The following is a 15,108-nucleotide window of genomic DNA, read 5'->3' on the forward strand; positions in this document are numbered from 1 at the left end:
CATACATACAGTATATAGTCTGGTTATAAATAAACAAACATTAGAACAAAATTAATTTTAGGGTTAAATCATTCTGTAAACACCGACCACAGTACTGAGAACATCAAGCCTTTACTACTTACTTTCAATTATACCATCAAACTAAACAGTATTTTGAGACTGAGCATCCCATCATACCATGAACAGTGCTTCCTGAAGGCAGAGTTGTACTTCAGCCAAACACTGTTACACTGACACATTTCATGAGCTGCTAACAAAGAAAAAAAAACCTGAGCAGCTTGTCAAAGCGATTAAGGTTATACCGAAATCCAAAAGTGCTTAAACAGATTTCACTGAAAAAAGTTAAGGTCCAATGAAGCAACCCACTTCAAAAGATATGCTGCACATGTCAGGCAACTCAGGACAACTCCCACAGGTCCAGTGTCAATCTAGAAAATACTAGGTCTGATAGATCTAAACAACATTAAGTTGGAGGTTGCTGATTTGACTGTATTTCTATTTGTTCCCTCAGGAGTTAATTTACTTTTCCCAAATGAAACCCCTCATTATCTCAAAGAATTATCAAGAGATACAATATGCACTAAAAATCCTCAGTGGTAGTAGTCTCACTAATGCAGAAGTACATGAGCACTTCCTGTAACATTGTACATTATCTGGCTGACATAATGTGAGTAGAAAACTAGGAAACACAAAGCAAAATAAAAGCAGTCTTTCTCAAAAATTAACCCAGTAGGTGGTATAAGGCGATTAAAGTGAAGCAGAGATACAGATATAAATATATTTGAGTAGCAACAGCTGACATCTAAAATTATATTCCTTGAATACACAAACGTACAGTATTAGTTTCACAGAGACTGAGCACAATACTACTTTAAAGATCAGCTGCCATTTAGTGCTGCTACTTCAGCACAAAAGCACAGCAGCTTATACCATCATACAGGCCAACTTGAACTTGTGCTCCTGCTGAAGTAGCATTTTCAGGACACTGATGTGCTTAATTCACAGTCTGTGCATTAACAAAGAGCTTCCTATTAATTAAAGAGGACTGCTGCCTGCCACAGATAGAGCAGATGTTGAACATGTTTTTTTCAGTTCCCTGTTAGCCAGCTGCTGCGCCAAGACACCCCTTCAGCTTTACAATCAATGTGCTCAGAGTGGATCTTCAGGCAGTGCAGGCATAGTTTTAACTGACTTTTTTTTGTCAATGTCACATTACATATTTATGTGTATAGAACTATTTGCTACTTGCAACCATATAGCTGTAGCACTTCCAAGGTAACCTGGGGGCTCTTCCTGCAGGCATGTCATATTTCTGCTGGAATGCAGTCATCAGTGTTAAAGTTTAGCATTTACATAAATGTTTTTAGAGTAGTTTTAAGCCTGCAGCAATCAATTTTTTTCTTGGCTTTATTTTAACTAGCCATTAGAGTTTATTTTTCTGACTAAATGGAAAACTTTCTCCAAATTGAAGCTGTTCAACAAGCAATCTACAACAGGTAAGATATTATTTATCTATAACATTTTTTACAGAAAACAAATTCACATTATCTTTAAAGGATTAGATAAGTCTGTTGTATGTTCCTCTGTGTAAAACTTTAGAACTGCCAGGTTTTCTTTTTTATTGACTACATACAGGAAATACTTCTTAAAATATACTAAATATTCTTAAAATTGAATGTTCAAAAAATGTTTTTTTACCTCAACATTGTCAAAGGCAAACAGGCAAGTGTTTTTGGCAGTGTCTGTTGTGTATCAAGAACCACCAGATTTTGTTTGATATGCATTATTTCAAGGATGATCTTAAAATAATACATATTTACTTTTTTTTTTTCAGTTTGTTTTTGTGAGAAGTTGACAAAAGCCTAAAATTTATATCACTCTTTTTCCATAAGTGATATTTAGAGATATCAGCAGCATGCAGTATTGTTTTTTTAAACAAATATTTTAAATACATCTTTTCAATCAAGCATTCAATCACGGAGGAAAACCAGTCATGCATTGACATGTAAAATAATCTGGTATAAATTCATTCTCGGTGATGGATCAGTGTGGTCCGCCCACTCATTGAGTAAGAGACAATGTGATTCATTTTGATTACGCACTAATGCTGTTGTTCCAGTTGATGAGTCGAGGGGTAAACCAAAGCTAATCCTGTCCCGAAGCTGAAGCTAAACCTGAGGTCCTGTCCCGGTTCCAATACCTAACCCTCTGTCTGCTTCAGCAAATCCCCTCCCTCGTCCCCAGGCTGATCCCAACACTGGACTGCATGTTTTCTTGATTGCTGCTAGTTCTATAGTCAAAACCAAATCCTGTTTTAGGAGCCTTTGGAGGACACAGCTTTTATTGTTAGACTTTTATGTGAATGCCTGAGTCTTTGTTCAGTTTAAGCAAGACTTGGTGATTCACCTTGATGAAGTGATGGTGCAACTGAAAATAAAAAGAACAAGATGATATCTTATGACAAGTGTCCTTTTCTGAACCATTTATTACGACATTCTGACAGCCTACAAAGCTGACTAATGGAAATTAAAAGAAGTGCACAGCTGTCACTTTTACCATTATTTTGTGCTTGAATCAGGATTTTGTTTTAATGGTAAAAACTGTGAAAACAATGCTCACAATTTTACTAAAAAAACAATAATCCAGGGGGGCTGTTTGAAACCATGTAAACTACCTAAAACAGTGATCTGCAATCTACGGCTCGGGGGCCACATGTGGCTATTTTGTCTCTCTGCAACAGCTATTTATAGCTTTTACCAAAAATAATATGAAAATGATTTTTTATATTTAGAACCACATCAGAAACTCTGTTTGTAGCAGTTATTTAGCCCAGTTTTAGAAATATGTGAGTAAAATTTCTTTAATGCTAATAAGACAAAGAACAATAATATCAATACAAATTAGAGTTTTGTATGTAGTATTTATATAAGATCTAAAAAGAGTTGTGCTTTTTTTATTTTTTACTTGAGTCTTTAGTTTTTTATTTTGTGCATAGGGGGCAGAAACGTCTCTTTCATTTGGAAAGATTGCAGATAGCTGGTTTAAAAGAGAAAAAAATCTTACAAACTGTTATCTTCTACAACACATATGGTATTAGATTACCAGGCTGGGATATGAAATGGTTTGTTTGACCACTGCTGACACAGAACAGCGATTATCTGTGATTAACAGAATCAGAGGAAACCAGGGTTAGCAGCCCCTGTGAGTCAGCACATTTCTCAGATTTCACAACGCTGCCAAAGGTAAATAACAAATGACCACATGAACAGCGGCCTCTCTGGAGCTTTGTACGTCGTCCTCGTTCTTAAGCACTCGAACAAACACAAACACACACCACAGTCCATAACTCAAGGTCTCATTCCATTAAGCTCTCAGCTGCCAGTTCTGCAGCTGTCATCATATTTGGCTGGGCAGACAGAGCAAACAGATGAAAACTTCTGCATAGCTTTACAATGAAAATCTCACACATTCGGGAGCAGATGAACAATTCAGGAACACAAAAGAAAGATGATTTTACATTTTTGTTTTTTTAATTTCCTACTTCGTTTTGACAGGATCTTTAGAGTTCATAATAGAAATAAACCCTATTCAAGATGTCCATCATGACTCATCAACTTTAGTCAAAACTAGGGGTATAAGGAACTGGTGGGAGCAGAATCACTTCTATTGTCTATTGTCTGCGATTGCTTTTACTAAAGAACAAGAAATGCCAGCAAACCACAGAAGAAGACATAGCGGGCAAATCAAAGAGAAATAATAATAATGGTGAAACGTAAAGATGATAACGTCAAAGAGGGAAAAAATAAAACAACACTTAAACTTTCCGAAGTTGGCTACATTTTACTGAAAATCAACTAAAGAAAGTAATACACAGACTTGGTCATTCCATGGCAGCACAGCAGCAGTAAAAACATGAGCACCTGAATTGCTAACAAGCCACTCATGCCGGGGAGAAGCTGCTATTTTGAGTTACTTGTAACTTAGCTGTTTGTTTAAAAGACTACTTGCAGGTTACTGTGAATTATATAATTGTATTTTTATTACATTTACATGTATACATGTAATGTTAAAATACATCTAATTCTAAAGCTATTACCTTTGAGGTTTAAATTCACGTTTCATGGGTTATTATAATTTGCAGTGAGAAGGTTTCTTTTCATGTAGAGACTGGATAACAGGGGGACATTCACAGTTATGATGAACAGGTGAGCTGAGATGTGCACTGGAGCTGGAACAGGAGGTGTGCCCATAGGAAGCATAGATGGACGTTGTGACAGAAATAATCATTGACTGATCGACTAACTGAAAAAAATTATTAGCAGATTAGTGGACTAACAAAATATTAGTTGCAGCCCTACTTTAAACCACTGTACAGATTCTAATGAAACAGTCAAAGTAATCAATGATACTTGAATTGATTAAATTTTGGAGTAAATCCAGTTTAAAATGCCCACCACAGTTTGACCAACACAAATGTGGCTATACCTCAGGCTGTTTTACAGATACAGATACTGAGCTACATTTTTGATACGGTAGAAGCTGAGAGTCTTCCACAACACATGGAACACAATTTCACACAATTTCATGATATTGTGCTTAACGTCATTTACAAAGTTTGACCAAAATAGCTGTATCTCTATATCTTCTCTTCAAAACATCCTATTTAAAACTATGAGATGAAAGATGGCGGGTAACATGCAATGCTAGGCCTTTCATTTAAAACTGGAATAAGTCCCAGTGGTGAGGAAGCAGGACAAATGATAAAAACTTATATCTTGACTATTTAATGTGTTCTAATCTTTTAATGCAAAATTTAATCACAGGAAGTTTGTCTTCACAGTAAAACAGCTTTGGACTTTTTACCGTCCGTTTAATTTATTCCCACATATAGTGTGTAAAAGAAAAAGAAAGTAACACATAACAGGACATAAACAGAACAAACCAGAAGCTATTCTAGCTATATGACCTGCAGTAACCATGTTGTTCTTTCTTTTTAAACATACAATTGGTGAACTGAAAATATGGATCCAGCCTAAACAAGCAGATGCAGTGTTTCTAGAAGTGTCTGCCAGCTGGCATGGAATAGGCCGCTCTTTGTTTCCTGTGAGCCCCACACAGCCTCATCGCTGCTCTTTGTCCGGCGTCTCTTTCACTGACCGACGCACATCAATAAGAGCAGAATTAGGCCAGAGAGTTCTGTCACTCGTGTTAGTGTGGCTACACAAATATGTGTGCATGTTTGTGTCACATAGACATACTGTATAAAGGCAACAACAACAAAAAGTGCTAACCAATAATGCTGTGGGCATGTGTAACTACATATGCATGTCTTCGTGTGTGTCATCTTTGACTAGTGGAAAGTGGACCATATCTCTTTCAGCTGCTGCATAATGACAGCAGAGTCAGGAAACAGGAACAATCGTTATTGTATTTGTGTGTGTGCGCTGCGAGGCAGATAATGGCACAGTTGTGCCAGCTGTGACAATGTAGGAGATGACTTCAGCACACTGCACAAAGTGTGATAAGAGACACAACTCTTTGTATCAAATAGTGATAGAGACTAAGGGAGACAGGAGGGTTACAGAGGGCGTGAAAGCGGTCACAATGGATCGAAGGCAGCCAATGGTTCATGGGGTGTTTCGCCTAGCTGTATCAGGTTCAACGCAGGCATTCGGCACAGAGCGTGTCTAAAAGAGGAGGAGGAGAGCAGGTAGTTATCTGTGAATGACCCGCACAATGCCCTATTGTCCAAGATGAAACCAACAGAGAGGCAATGATGCCAAAGTTGTGCTCAGCTTTCCAGAAACAGGACAGACCAGAGGAAACTTAATCATCAACATGTGTAGACCTGAAAAAAAGAAGAAAAAAAGCACACATAGACACAAATGCACCCAACAATCTGAAGCTGCCTAACTGCTATTTCTGCCAAGTACAAGAGACAGATTTTCACCTTGTATATTAATAAAAAACTGACGCATATGCTGAACAGGCAAGTCTAAAACACGACTGGAGAAAAACACAAAGACAAACCTGTCACTGACACACGGCCAATAACAGTAACAACAGGTGGTAGAGCAGGTGTGAGGTAAACCTGAATCATCTAAAGTGCCAAACCCATGACAAACCAAGACAAAGGGAACTGTTCTGTTTATCCACCCATCTATTATCTTTAACTCACTTCTTCCTTTTAGGGTCATGGGGGTCACTGGTGCCCATATCCAGCAGTCACTGTGCGAGGGAGGGGCAGGGGACAACCCGGACAAGGTCACATAGAGACGATCGAGACAAACAACTAATCACCCTCTACTCACACCTAGGGACAATTTAGAGTTACCAGTCAGCCTAACGATCAAGTTTTTGGTCTGTGGGGGGAAGCCAGAGTGCCTGGAGAAAACCCACACATGCACAGAGAGAACATGCAAACTCTACCCAAAAAGGTCCCCGGCTGGGATTCTTGCTGAAAGGCAACAGCTCTACCAACTGAGCCAATTTACCATGCCTGTTCTGTTTATCTGCTTGTAAATATTACCTAAAATCTGATATATTGCATAATTTTCTAGCCTGGAAAGTAGGGCTGCACGATTTTAGGAAAATCTGCTATGTGCGATAACCGTGCTTAATATTGCGATGACGATTTGACTTGTGATAAATGAACAAATACATAAGTATGAAGTGTTGATTTCTTTCTGCTTTGGATTCAAAGCCAAGAAAACAACCTAAAAAAACAATTTTTTCCATTCCAGCCTGATTCTTTTTTGAATATGAAGAGATCCAGCTGACCAAATACATAAAGGGCTTCATTCGACTGGTGAAATACTTCAAGCTTCCATCTGAATGGCAAAATGCATAAATGCAAACTTTTGAGTCAACCATTTCTTGCAGTTTATGCAGTTGTTGGGATATGCATACTGCACAGTCTATTATCGTGATGACATTAAATTTTCGACATATTGTGCAGCCCTACTGGAAAGTGATACTAAACAGAACTGAAGGACAGAAGTTAATAGTTATTAGACTGCATATGCTAAACACTATCCCGGGGTAGGGTCTATGTTTACTGGAGAAGTCTTGTTTATGGAACACCTCTGGATTTGTGCTCAACTCCACAGCAAGTGTTCTAGTGAATAATTCAGAACCTACAAGGCACTGATACCGGTTCCTGTTGGCTGCAACTACAACTACACTGAGTGCAAGCTCAATGTTTTCAACCAGAATCCCTCACTTTCTAATAAAACAGATATTCTCAAAGATAAAAGACCAAGAAACTAAAATACTTCAAACTCCTAAAAGAACTCTTTATTTACTAACCTGATGGGTGTTTAACAGTGAACATAGTGCTCATATTCCAACATTTCTGAGAAAGCATCATCAGCTGTCAACAGGCTGGAAACCATCTACACACCAGCTGAAAGCTCCTAGCAGAAGCTTTATTAATAGAATAGAATAGAATAGAATAGAATAGAATAGAATAGAATAGAATAGAATAGAATAGAATAGAATAGAATAGAAACAGCCTTTAATGTCCCTCGCAGGGAAATTTAGGTGTAGTAGCAGCAGCAGGTACACACATCAATCCACAAAACAGTTTGTTGAAAAGAAACAGACAGAAAGTCAAGCAATGTAGTTAATGCAGATCACAGAAACCTAACAGATTATCAGGCCACGAGGCACTTCACTCCATGAAGTCAAATAGAAACCTTCTGAGCTAAATCATCTACTGTATCTCTGGGAACCAGACACACTTTTGACCCACCACCTGGTTTAGTGAAGACTGAAGATCTGCACCTCTAAACTCTACTCCAAGCCTAATGTTGGGTTTAGGATGTAGGGTTTAGGTTACACCAACATTAAATGATTACTTAAGCTGTTAAATATGATTTGTTCTTTCTTCACTTCATGCAGAAATGTGTTGCAAGATTTCATTTCCTATTCAACTTGAATGTGCTATTCATTACACTGAAACCACAGCATGGCTTACTATAAACTGAGACATTTAAACTTTTCTGAAAAGGAAACTTTTGATTCTTTAACATCAGCTACATTAAAAGGTGTATTAGCTCCTTCATGAGTAGAATAAACAAGACCTGACAATTCACCTTTTGCCTGTTTTAGGAAAGATAAAAAAAAATAATTAGACGCTTCAGATTAACACTAAAACGAGGGCCTCAGCCTTGTGTTTAAGGCCAAACTCTTGCGGTGCTGTGCTTCCTCGGCCTCTTTTCTGCAGGACGGGATCAGAGGGAGGCTGGCAGCTCGTTGCCACTAGAAACAAAAGCCTTTTAAAAGGAATTCCACCTTCACTCTGTTAGTGTGGGAGTTAGTGAGGAAAATAAAGTTTTTCAAGAGTTAACTGCATAGAGGATACAGAATACTTTTTCCTTGTTGCTGATTCCTGAACTTAAACTTCTGACAGCAGCAGATTTTGCTTTTAAAACTAAACAGTATTTCTTACAATTTAAGGGCTTTAAGTGTTAACATAAAATAGGTCTTAAAATAAAAACCTTGAACCATAACGAAGATGCCATGAATTTTATTTTATTAATCTTAACTTAAATTTAATTTATGAGGGCTAAACTGTATAAAGCCTAACAGCCCCAGCAAATGTGAACATTGATAAAAAACAATAATTAAAAAGACAAATGTTTTGCAAAAATGTCAGAGGAAAGACTTCTGCAGTGATCTTAAAAAGAAACTACTGTTTCTCCAAATTCCTCCATAACAAAGTGGGACTGAGCTGCACAGAAAATGATTACATCAAGTTGTCACTATTAAATGTTGGTTCTATAAGCTTTCAATTTATTCAGTGCCGAATATTCAAATTAATCTGATGTCGATTATAAAAAAAAATAGTCGACACTCGACAGAACTTTATTATCTAATATTCATTTGATTTACCCATGCAAATGTTCATTCATATCTGCAATGAAATACACAAACTACTGAAGGCAAAATCACTTCTATTGTTTGTGGTTTCTTTGTTTACAACTGAAGAAAAAGCGTCTGCGTGCAAATTACAGAAGACGACGTAGCAAATGAAGGAGAAATAATAATGGCGGAATGCAAAAACAATCACGTCGAAGAGGCTAAAAAACAACTTAAATTTTCAAAGTTTGGCTACATTTTACCAAAAATCAACCAAAGAAAGTAAAATGAAGACTCGGTCATTCTATGACAGGACTGCACAGGTACCTGAACTGCTAACACGCTGTAGCCATGATTATATCCCCTGCAGATGGGTAAGTTTCACTAAGTTAGCTTGTTTGTCAGGTTGATGTCTCAGATCTTATTTTCAGTGACTGGTTACTTTGTGCTGTAGCCAGCTGTCTATCATCTTTGCCAGTTTATCTACCAGGACACAGTGTGTCTTGAATGTGGAACTGTCAGTTATGCTAATAATCCATCATGTCTCATCTTCTCCCTTTTTTTCCCATTAAAGTCTTATTTGAACTTGGGCTGTTAGATCTAGCAAGATTTCAAACAGAATGGATTAATTTTCACTTTTATGCACCTGAATGTCACTTTAACCAAAGTTTATTTTGGACTTGCAAAGCTTCAGTTACACCCTGCAGGGCAGGTTAACAGCCCCTCATGGGAAGAGGCTGATATTGAGTTATTTTTACATTAGCTGATTGTTTAAAAAACTACTTGCAATTTATTTAATTTCATTTTTCTTATAATCACACAGATTGTTAGAAATACATCTGATTAAGCTATTAAGCTTAGGTTTTATGGTTTGTTGTTATGTTAGGGTAGAAAGACAGACTAACAGGGTGACATTCTCAGGTGTGACCAGGTGAGATGAGATGTGCACTGAAGCTCAAACAGTTCACAGCAACTAATCAATTAATCGAAAAAATAATCAACGGAATATTTGACTTTCAAAATAATTGTTAGGTGCAGCCCTAAATTTGTTATATGCATGTATTTTTCTCCACACGGCTTCATTGGCTTCGTTTTTTTGGTTAAATAAATGTTGACGCAGTATAACATGTACTGTGATGTATCCATTTTTATATTCGTCTTAGAATTTCCTAAGAAAAATATATATTTTATTATGCCTCGATATAAAACTTTAATTTCAATACAAATTTTGTCACTCTGTAATAAAACACCTGTGCTGGTCTGTGACTTTTCACAAACCAATCTTTTCTGGTGAAGGTGAAAAGGAGGGAGAGCATCTGTGGGTGTGAATGGGAAAAAATGAAGCAGAGAATGGGGGGAAACACTGTGTTTTTTTTTTCTAAAATAAAAAGTTTTGTCTTTGGACATGGCTGGACATGTGCGTGAGAGGATGAAAGAATTGAATGAACAAAGATGAGATTAAATTCTGCAAGACTAAAAAAAAGATTATTTGAATTTTTTTGAATCCCTTACAGAGGATTTGTGCTACATCTATTGAGTAAAAAGTTACATGCAACTTTATGAAAACAGCACCAGACTGAAGAGAACCTGTTGTCATATAATACTGTAGTCAGGTTTCAACACTGATAAACTGAACAATGAACACTTGAGCGATAATTTATAACAATATACTGTACTATACAAACAGGGATATTTTAAACACCACAAAACAGACTACCGATTGATCTGTTAGTGAGTCAACAAAAGAGAATCAATAGACGGGTCAATAATTGTAGTCATGATTTAAAAACAGAAGGCGATGTCTTTGATAAGTTTACACAAATGCAAGCAAGATGCGTCTGGATTTCTAATGTCTGACAAAATAATAAAACAAATTAAAACAGAAAGATTCCTAAGAAATTTTTAAAGGTGTCAATGCAGCTACTGCACAAAACTCCAATTACTGTATAACTTTGTAATAATTTAAGATAAGAAAAAATGCTTACATTTGGATGTATAAACTCTATAAGACATGTAAAGCAAACCAGGACCAAAAGAAATGTCATGACTCATAAGGTCACCACACACCTGTGTGTCACTCCCTGACTACAAAGTTATTGAGAGGCAGACAGAATCATTGACTATAAAAAGATCAAATAAACTATGCAGAGACTTTAAGTCATATCTTACAAATGTTCTAATGGTGAGCAGAGGACTCTGATGGTCATGTGTTAACTTTATTATTTCTACAGTGCTTTATGTAGGAGATAGAAGTTAAAAAGACTCCTCACTTGCAGTTTTGAAGAGAATATTTAGAGCTAAGATTTATTCTGTGGAAACTTGGGTGTGTGCTCTGTGTATTCTGGAGACTTTAACAAAAAGCTGTAAGTCCTATAGTAATAAGAAACACTGGATAAAAGAAGACAAAAATGCTTATGTTAAGATGTATAATTTGAATATGCACCAGGAAGAGCGGTGGGAGTAAAGCGCCCAGTGTGCTCCATCCAAACTGCCAAAATGGGCGTGTTTGTTTACCCGGAAGCAGACATTTATAAAGATAGTCAAAAACTCATGGATGGAGACAAAACAGACACTGTGCACAGAGGAATCTGTCTGTTTAACTGGGGAAGATTTGTGGACAAAATAACAGCGGGTATCACAGGACGAAAACCCATGAAGTAGGAATGCACGATATATCGGTATTGATATCGGTATCGGCCGATATTGGTCATTTTTTAGAATATCGGTATTGGTCCGATATGTAAAATGGGGCCGATACTAATATCCAATATTGATTTCCCACTTTTTAGCTTTGTGTTTCTGTTTTGGGAGGGGAGATGGTTGGTTGGTTGAGCAGCATCTATTTGATCATGATAGTGTTAATGACGCTGCGCAGCCAGCATTAACTGAAGTAGAGCCATGTCAGAGGTCTGGTCATTTATTTAATAGACCCAAGTGTGTTTGTGTGTGTATATGTATAATATAATTTGTGTTTGTGTAATATCGGTAAATATCGGTTATCGGCCATAACAGCAATAATTATAACGGATATCGATATCGGCTGAAATTTTCATATCGGTGCATCCCTACCATGCAGTGGCGTATCTCGCAGTGGGAGGGGTTTCCCAGGAACTCGGTGTCTCAGAAGCTATTAAAGATCAAGTCCACTGGGCCCTTTAGAGAAGTTTGTTTGCAATAGATATATTTTAGACAATTTAAAAGACACCGCAGAGTGAGACATTGTCAACTGTGGAAAAACGTTGAACAGTTCAACTTTCTGTGACCTCTAAACTTTGACTGATGCTTCTACTGTGACTTATGTCCACACTATAAATCTACAAAGAGGGCGGGGCTTTCTCACCTGGTTCAGCAAAGTTCCATTGATCAGTAGTTTTTTTTCTATATAGCCTTTTGTAAATTTTACAAACACTGAATGACACTATTTAAAGTCATCATTGCTTTAGCTGCATGTTTTGGTGTGTAATTTTATTTCAAAGCTTGACAAAAATATACAAAGCAAATATTTGGAACAAGATCGCAATAAGGGAGCTTCAATGCAAATGCACAGGCACCCTCAAATAATAAGGATGAAAACGTTTTGGCAATAATTTGATGAAATAAGTAAGACTTTCCCAAATATGTTTCTCATAGATCCTGAAATGTGTCACTGCGAAATCTGTCTGTATCATCATCACTGCAGGGTGTGACATGACGTGCTAATGCACCATACATGTTTAATGTTAAAATTGTCTGGTTTTCAATAAATAAGTTAGATAAAGTGTTTAAAAAGAACTCTAAAAGTAGACATCATATGTTATTGTCAACATATTTAAAAAATGCTGATGCATTAACATCTGTTTTCTTTTACATTATCTAATATCTAAAAGCCAGCCATCTACATAAAGCTATTATGGATAATTTTGTTACAGAGACTTTTGGTGTCATCGATCTGATTCAGAATCTGCAGCTCTGCTGAGAGAACTACAGACATCCTGTACAAACTGTGAACCAACCAATCCTACTGGAAGCCAAATTAGACGGCCGGACACCGTGTTGATCCTGCAATCTGATCTAGCAGAGAGCACATCTTCTCCACATCAATGTGTTTTGAAAATCTGAGCTGATGGAGGGCGAAGCAGCTCCAGCGCGTCAGCATCCTGCTCGCAAATCGCCGATTTGAAAACTGCAACGACACATTACTCTCATACGCTCAGCCGAGCTCCAGCCAGACAGAGAACATCGTCAGAGCAGCGACAACAGGAGGGAGAGGGGTGGGGGCAGCGTCATCATGGTGGTCTGACCATCCGAGTGAGACGTGAATGGCTGTGCTCTGTTAGCGGTGCCCTGCAGGGGCAGCCGAGCTCTCAGACACTTAGCAGAGAAAGCTGAACAGATGGGGGGGGTTGGCTGTGTATCATGTCATGTCAGACTCCTCTGAGCTGCTGCATCTCTACACAGAGGGAGACAGTTATCAGAACGCATGAGCAGTGAAACTTCAGTCCATGATGGTAACAGTGCAGGAGTGACTTTCATTCATTTGTTGTAGAGGAGATGACAATCTGCCGCCTTAGGCCCAAATCACATCTTCAACAGAGACAAGTAAAGAAGAAATGAAATCTGTAAATGCTTGATAGGCACGACGTGCCTGCATCGGATTGCTTTTGTACACACCCCAGTGTTATATAAAACTCTTGTTTTATATAACTATAATACACACCTGTTTGATGTGCGTATCTGTCTACTACACAAAAACAATCAGTCTCCAGATTTGAAGTCTGGGATTTAAGGATCCAGTGGTTTACATCTCATCAGATCATGACATGTTTTATGTTATTCAAGCAGCTTTAACCTGTTGAGAGTTCAAAAAAAGAAAGAAATCAAAGATTTTAGCAAAACTTTCATCTGACCAGGCCCTGGCTAAAATTATAGTTACTAAAAAGATTAAAGAATCTAAACCTGATCAAAATACCACTACTGATTAGTAACCATTTATAAAGTATAATGTAAAATCAAAGTTTGGGAATACTTTTGTCAGAGATTAGACTATACTTTTTGAACACAACCATTATAATGCTCATAAAGGACTTCATCAAAAAAAACCCACAAGTGGTGACACTAAGATTATGAACGATACAGGTCTAATAATAATTACCTGTATGAGTACCAACTGAGTAACACAAAACTCACTTTATGACGTTCAGAAATGATGAAATGTCACTTATGTTGAAAGGATACATGAAGTTAAATTAAAAGAGCTGTATAAAGAACTGTTTGAATGCTGCTTCAGTGACAGTATTTTATTTTATTTTCTCGTGGACAGTAGCTGCAGTGAAAATGTGTTGGACTCAGGTTGACAGTCCCGTTAGTGTGTCATTGTACACAGCTGCTAATACGTGACAATATCCACAACGACACCGGAACATACTTTAAACTATGTCAAAGACAAACAAAATGGCGACAAATTGATCTATAAAAACACTCAGTTGGAAATATAAAACATACTTACATGGGTGATATCAAACTGTTGCCGCTGACACCGCCGTTCAGCCAGCAGCAGCAACTCCCATCAGCTCTCTGCGTGCCACACTCTCTCCGAAAGCCCTGCTCCGACGTCATGGCGTAGGACGTATTCAAAGATCGTGTTGTACTCAGATGACTCACTCGACTGTTTTAAGACGGTTGCTTAAATATAGGATCTCTGCAGAGGTAAAACAGGTTGTCTTGTAATAATATACAGTATCTGAATAATATGTATTACAGATTATACTGTAATTTACAGGTCTACACTTTCACAGCTTCTTAAAAAACTGCAACAACCTCTTAAAATAACACAATGCACAAATACACGTTTATGTCATGTTTTTCTAAAAAGGATTGAAAAAAGCAAAAGGCAGATTAAGCTAAAAATGCAATGTTGTCATTTTTACAGTATTCAAAAGGAGGGTTTCACGTGACTGAAACCCAGCTATTATCATAATTATCCTGTTTATAGAAGTTGTGCATGACAAGTTTATTCATTCGAAAAGGGGCAACACTTATTATTATTAACAAGGTAAAGGTAAAAATTAAAATTAGTCCTGGAAGTCACTTGTGCAAAACTAGATAAAAATATTTAATTGCAAATAAATATTCCTCATGTTTTATTTTTGTTTTGTACTTGAATTTAATCGCCCAGAAGCCACACTAAATGGTGAGGTTCTTCAAACTGTTCATATAATAGGAAGTAGATTTAATTTTAGCTTATGTTTGATTCGTTTATTTCAAGTC

At 37.2% G+C, this 15,108-nt stretch overlaps 1 protein-coding gene across 3 annotated transcripts in view; it reads right to left on the reverse strand.

Moving 5' to 3' along the window:
- The window catches only part of tmcc1a (transmembrane and coiled-coil domain family 1a), a 54,276-nt gene extending 39,846 nt beyond the window's left edge, over window positions 1-14,430 (reverse strand). For all 3 annotated transcript variants that reach the window (XM_014015968.1, XM_014015960.1, XM_014015954.1), the window contains exon 1: window positions 14,348-14,430. The gene's annotated coding sequence lies outside the window, so the exon portion shown is untranslated. The remainder of the gene's footprint in view (window positions 1-14,347) is intronic.
- Between the last annotated feature and the right edge of the window lie 678 nt (window positions 14,431-15,108).

Source organism: Austrofundulus limnaeus, unplaced genomic scaffold (genome assembly GCF_001266775.1).
Source record: "Austrofundulus limnaeus strain Quisiro unplaced genomic scaffold, Austrofundulus_limnaeus-1.0 Scaffold3, whole genome shotgun sequence".
NCBI lineage: Eukaryota > Metazoa > Chordata > Actinopteri > Cyprinodontiformes > Rivulidae > Austrofundulus > Austrofundulus limnaeus.